Genomic DNA, 6000 nt, shown 5'->3' with positions numbered 1-6000 from the left:
TAGGGCAGTCGTTAATACAATGCGTTGCCTTATAAAGGAACTCACCTGAACCTTCTGGGCACCCCTGTAGCCTGAGGTTCTTCCTCTGGGGCGCGTATCTCGGCTTCTGGGTCAACCATCTGGAGAACGTGCCGCTTTCCCATCGGCTGCTGGTCCTGGCTCTGCTGCTCTGACAGGAGCAGTCATACACAGCCTGCAAGGACCGGTGGCACCCCGCGCCTCATTTCATTTATATGGAGGAGCTGTGTGTGCTTCTGGGACCGCTCCCTCCCGGAAGTGCCCAGCACACAATCTCCCCCGGCGTGTGACGTCACTTCCGGCGCGACCGGAAGTAGTCTCCACTCAGTCTGCGCCAGCGTCGTGGTGGAGACGCCTCCCCTGCCCAGCCTCCCCGACAGGAGCGGTCGCTGGGAAGTCCAGTAGGGAAGGAACACCGCTGTAGCTCCCAAGATGCCGGGACGACAGGCGCGTGCTACCACGCCCCGCTGCTTCCTCCCTCCCCGTGGACCTCGGCCTCTGTATCGGCTATCATCAGAGGGTGATCCCTCTGGAGGTACGTACTCTGCCCCAGGCATCCACCTGCAGGAAACCAAATTGGAGAGAGAGGTGCCACCCCCTTCTTTTGTCTCCACTACAGGTTTCCTTTTGGCGAATACCATCTCTCATGTGCGGTGCTGTTATGGGAAAGGGAAAAACAACAATGTTTTATCTCAGGAAGAGTTCAGAAATGAATATTTTGTGGAATAACCAGGATATTTAAAAACAGCTTTCATGCGTCTTGGCATTCTTACCACCAGTCTTTCACACTGCTTCTAACGCAAAAAAAAATGTAAGCAGTTCTTCTTTGTTTGATGGCTTATGACTTATCCATCATCCTGTTGATTACATTCCAGAGGTTTTCAGTGGGGTTCAGGTCTGGAGAATGGGCTGCCCATGACAGGGTCTTGATGTGGTGGTCTCTTAATTTTTGCCAGAGCTGTATTCTGCCAGCATTGGGGAGACAACATTCTTCCCACAAGAGACTACCATCTAACCATATACGGATGTTTCAAGGGGGCTCAGTCCGAGGAGAACCCAAGATCCTGTAAATATCTGATATTAACCCTTTAGTTGACATGCCTTTCTTACAAAGCCTCTCAAATTTCATTGGTTGAGAAACCTTCAATGAGCCGTATAGTAAAGACACAAGGTGCTTCATCTGTATGAACTGGAAGAACTCTCTATTAGTTGTAGCAAGTTTAGATTTTAATTAACGTATTAGAATATTGAAGAATTAAAATTAATATACGTTATTATGAATATTAAAAAAACGTTTATAAAAAAATGCACATGCAAAAGACAGACAACAAATACAATTGGTACTGCACACTCCAAAACCTGAAACTGCAGGATAGCTCCCTTAGCCTTGTGTACCTAAATTCGTGGCCAAAATTTTTAGTTTTGGTGTGGTGCATGTGTGGACTGTATGCACAATTTTGTTCACCTTGTGGGATTTGGTTACACTAAGATTTTGGCCACGAATTCAGGTACACAAGGCTAAGGGAGCTATCCTGCAGTTTCAGGTTTTGGAGTGTGCAGTACCAAATTTATTTGTTGTCTGTCTTTTGCGCCTGCACTTTTTTTATAAAGTTCTTTTTTAATACTCATAATAAAGTATATTAATTTTAATTCTTCAATATTCCAATACGCTAATTTCTATCTAAATTGGCTATACCATCCGCAACTGAATGCAAATTTAGATTTTATATAATTAAACGAGAGAACTTCCAATCTGTTTTCATCCACTAAATCTGCAGATCTAAATCCTGCCGAAATCCATGGGTGGACCATTTTCGGTTCCAAACTGTTTGGTATCAGGGTCGGGTGTATAAAAGATATCATTGGGGAATTAGGAGAGACCAAACCGCCTTGCACGTGAGAGACACAGACCCCTACACCGTGTGCAGAATTATTAGGCAAGTTGTATTTGAGAAGATTCTTTTTATTATTGAATAACAACTATGTTCTCAATCAACCCAAAAGACTCAGATATCAAAGCTTAATATTTTTGGAAGTTGGAGTGGGTTTTTTCTTGATTTGGCTATCTTAGGAGGAAATCTGTTTGTGCAGGTAACGATTACTGTGCAGATTTATTAGGCAACTTAATAAAAAAACAAATATATACCCATCTCACTTGTTTCTTTTCACCAAGTAAACCAATAGAGCAACACAAAGTTTAGAAATAAACATTTCTGACATTCAAAAACAAAAAAAAAAAATCAGTGACCAATATAGTCACCTTTCTATACGATGACACTTAAAGGCCTTCCATCCATAGATCCTGTCAGTTGCTTGATCTGTTTACGATCAACATTGCATGCAGCAGCCACCACAGCCTCCCAGACACAGTTCGGAGAGGTGTACCATTTTCCCTCCCTGTAGATCTCACATTTTATGAGGGACCACAGGTTCTCTATGGGGTTCAGATCAGGTGAACAAGGGGTCCATGTCATTATTTTTTCTTCTTTTAGACCTTTACTGGCCAGCCACGCTGTGGAGTATTTGGATGCATTTGATGGAGCTTTGTCCTGCATGAAAATGTTTTTCTTGAACGATACTGACTTCTTCCTGTACCATTGCTTGAAGGTGTCTTCCAGAAACTGGCAGTAGGTCTGGGAGTTGAGCTTCTCTCCATCCTCAACCCAAAAAGGTCCCACAAGTTCATCTTTGATGATACCAGCCCATACCAGTACCCCACCTCCACCTTGCTGGCGTCTGAGTCAGAGTGGAGCTCTCTGGCCTTTACTGATCCAGCCTCGGGCCCATCCATCTGGCCAATCAAGAGTCGCTCTCATTTCATCAGTCCATAAAACCTTACAAAAATCAGTCTTAAGATATTTCTTGGCCCAGTCTTGACATTTTATCTTATGTTTCTTGTTGAAAGGTGGTCGTTTTTCAGCCTTCCTTACCTTGGCCATGTCCCTGAGTATGGCACACCTTGAGCCTTTTTGATACTCCAGTAACGTTGCAGCTCTGAGATATGGCAAAACTGGTGGCAAATGGCATCTTGGCAGCTTCACGCTTGATTTTCCTCAATTCATGGGCAGTTATTTCGCGCCTTTTTTATCAACACACTTCTTGCGACCCTGTTGGATATTTGCCATGAAACGCTTGATTGTTCGGTGATCACGCTTCAAGTTTGGCAATTTCAAGACTGCTGCATCCCTCTGCAAGACAGCTCACAATTTTTGACTTTTCAGAGTCTGACAAATCTCTCTTCTGACCCATTTTGCCAAAGAAAAGGAAGTTGCCTAATAATTAAGCACACCTTATATAGGGTTTTGATAATCTTTATTTTCATATAGCACTAACATATTCCGCAGCGCTTTACAGTTTGCACACATTATCATCACTGTCCCCGATGGAGCTCACAATCTATATTCCCTATCAGTATGTCTTTGGAGTGTGGGAGGAAACCGGAGTGCGCGAAGGAAACCTACGCAAATACGGGGAGAACATACAAACTCCTTGCAGATGTTGTCCTTGGTGGGATTCGAACCCAGGGCTGCAGCGCTAACCACTGAGCCACTGTGCTGCCCTTTGATGTCATTAGACCACACCCCTCTTCATTACAGAGATGCAAATCACCTGAATTACATAATTGGCAGTTGGCTTTCAAGCATATACAGCTTGGAGTAGGACAACATGTATAAAAAGGATGATGTGATCAAAAACAGGATTTTTGGTTGCTTCCCTTAAAATCTGTTTCTTGGAGCCTTCATTGGGGGACACAGGAACCATAGGTGTATGCTGCTGCCACTAGGAGGCTGACACTTTGCAAATAAAAAAGTTAGCTCCTCCCCCACAGTATACACCCCACCGACTGACGCTCGATTAATCAGTTAGTGAGAAAGCAGTAGGAAAAGCAATAGAATAGAGAACAAACAGGCAACTCAACTAGAACTATATTACACAGAACAAAGTACGAAAGTTGAAACATGGGAGGGTGCTGTGTCCCCCAATGAATGCTCTGAGAAACAGATTTTACGGTAAGCAGCCAAAAATCCTGTTTTCTCTATCGCTTCATTGGGGGACACAGGAACCATGGGACATCCTAAAGCAGTCCCTGGCGTGGGAAACAAACTTCCGTTAGGTCAGTAGACTCACCACCGCCGCCTGCAAGATCCTTCTTCCTAGGCTGGCATCCGCCGAAGCGTAGGTGTGGATCTTGTAAAATTTTGCAAATGTGTGAACGGAGGACCAGGTTGCAGCCTTACAAAGCTGCAGCGCAGAAGCCCTGTGGTGCACCACCCAGGACGTGCCCACTTCCCGGGTGGAGTGAGCCTTAATCCAAGAAGGGGGGCACTCTGTTCTTGATCCGGTAAGCCTCTAAGATTGCCAATCTAATCCAGCGAGCAATAGTCACCTTGGAGGCCAGCAAGCCTTTTCGTGCACCATCTGGGATGACGAAAAGGGAGTCTGTCTTCTGGAACGCATCAGTTCTAGCCAAATAGACAGTCATTGCCCTGACCAGGTCTAGTCTGTTCAAGGAGCATTCCCTGGGATGAACTGGAGCCGGGCAAAAAGAAGGTAGAATGTCTTCATTCAGATGGAAAGCAGATGCCACCTTGGGGGAGGAAGGATGGTGGAGGCCGTAGAACCACTTTATCTTGGTGAATCACCAAAAAAGGAGGTCGACAAGAAAGAGCCGCCAACTCTGAGACACGCCGGATGGAAGTAATGGCTACGAGAAAGGCCAACTTTCCAAGAGAGAAAGGAAAGAGAAACATCCTTGAGAGTGTCAAAGGGGGAACCTTGCAGAGCCTCTAGAATTAGATTGAGATCCCAGGGATCCACTGGAGCTCGATACGGCAAAACTGCATGGGCTGCCCCTTGCAAAAAGGTTTTGACCTGCGGCTGAGAGGACAGCGTCTTCTGGAAAAAAAATTGAAAGCACCAAAACTTGACCCTTTAGAGAACCAAGGGCCAGACCAGCATCCAGGCCTACCTGGAGGAATGCTAGAATTGAAGGGAGCGAGAAAGACATCGGCGGAATGCGATTGGACTCACGCCAACGAAAATAGGCCTTCCATGTTCGATAGTATATTCTGGAAGACGAAGGCCCTGGGTTATGAGAGGAGACGTCAGCCACCAATTGAGTGAGTTTGACCCGAAATGCGAGTCGAATTGGATGATCCAGGGAGGAGACATACCTGTTCCACTGCGACAGAATGGCCCGCTGAAGCGGTCTTGAGTGGAATTGGGCGAAGGGAATCGCCTCCGACGTTGCAACCATCCTCCCTAGGACTCTCATGGCTGATCGGAGGGAAGTGAGTCGGGGGCCCTGAAGCAAGCCAACATCCCGCCAAAGAGTTACTCTCTTGTCCTCGGGAAGGAAGACCTTTGCCTGACGGGTGTCGAAAAGTATGCCTAGAAACACAAGGTGTTGTGTTGGAACCAGGCAGGACTTTTTTGTGGTTATGATCCACCCAAATCGGGCGTGAGTGTCGCAGACAATGGTCAGACTTTCGAGAGCCTGGGGCAAGGATGGAGCTTTGATGAGGATGTCGTCGAGGTACGGGAAGAGCACGAGACCTCTGATCCTCAAAATGGCCATCAACGTTGCCATGATTTTTGTAAAAACCCTGGGGGCGGTGGCGAGACCGAACGACAATGGAAGTGATCCTGATGTATCGCAAAACGCAGGAATTTCTGATGACCCAAGAAGATTGGGACATGTAGATAGGCGTCCTGAATGTCTATGGAGCACAGGAATTCTTGTGCCTCCATTGAAGCGATTACTGAACGAAGTGACTCCATCCTGAAATGTCGCAGACGGCCCCTTTTGTTCAGTAATTTTAAATCCAGAATGAGCCGAACCGTGCCGCCTTTTTTCGGCACTACAAACAGGTTTGAATAGAAACCTGTGAAGGGCTCTTTTTCTGGTACGGGAAATAATCACTCCCGACCTGAAAAGAGAGGCGATGGCTGTAAAGAAACCCGGAACCAAGGTGGGGTCTT

Source organism: Dendrobates tinctorius, unplaced genomic scaffold, assembly GCF_039654945.1.
Source record: "Dendrobates tinctorius isolate UK_male_01 unplaced genomic scaffold, ASM3965494v1 ptg000162l, whole genome shotgun sequence".
In the NCBI taxonomy this organism is placed as follows: Eukaryota; Metazoa; Chordata; class Amphibia; order Anura; family Dendrobatidae; genus Dendrobates; species Dendrobates tinctorius.
The sequence above is the reverse complement of the archived record's forward strand: the minus strand, read 5'-3'. Positions refer to the sequence as shown.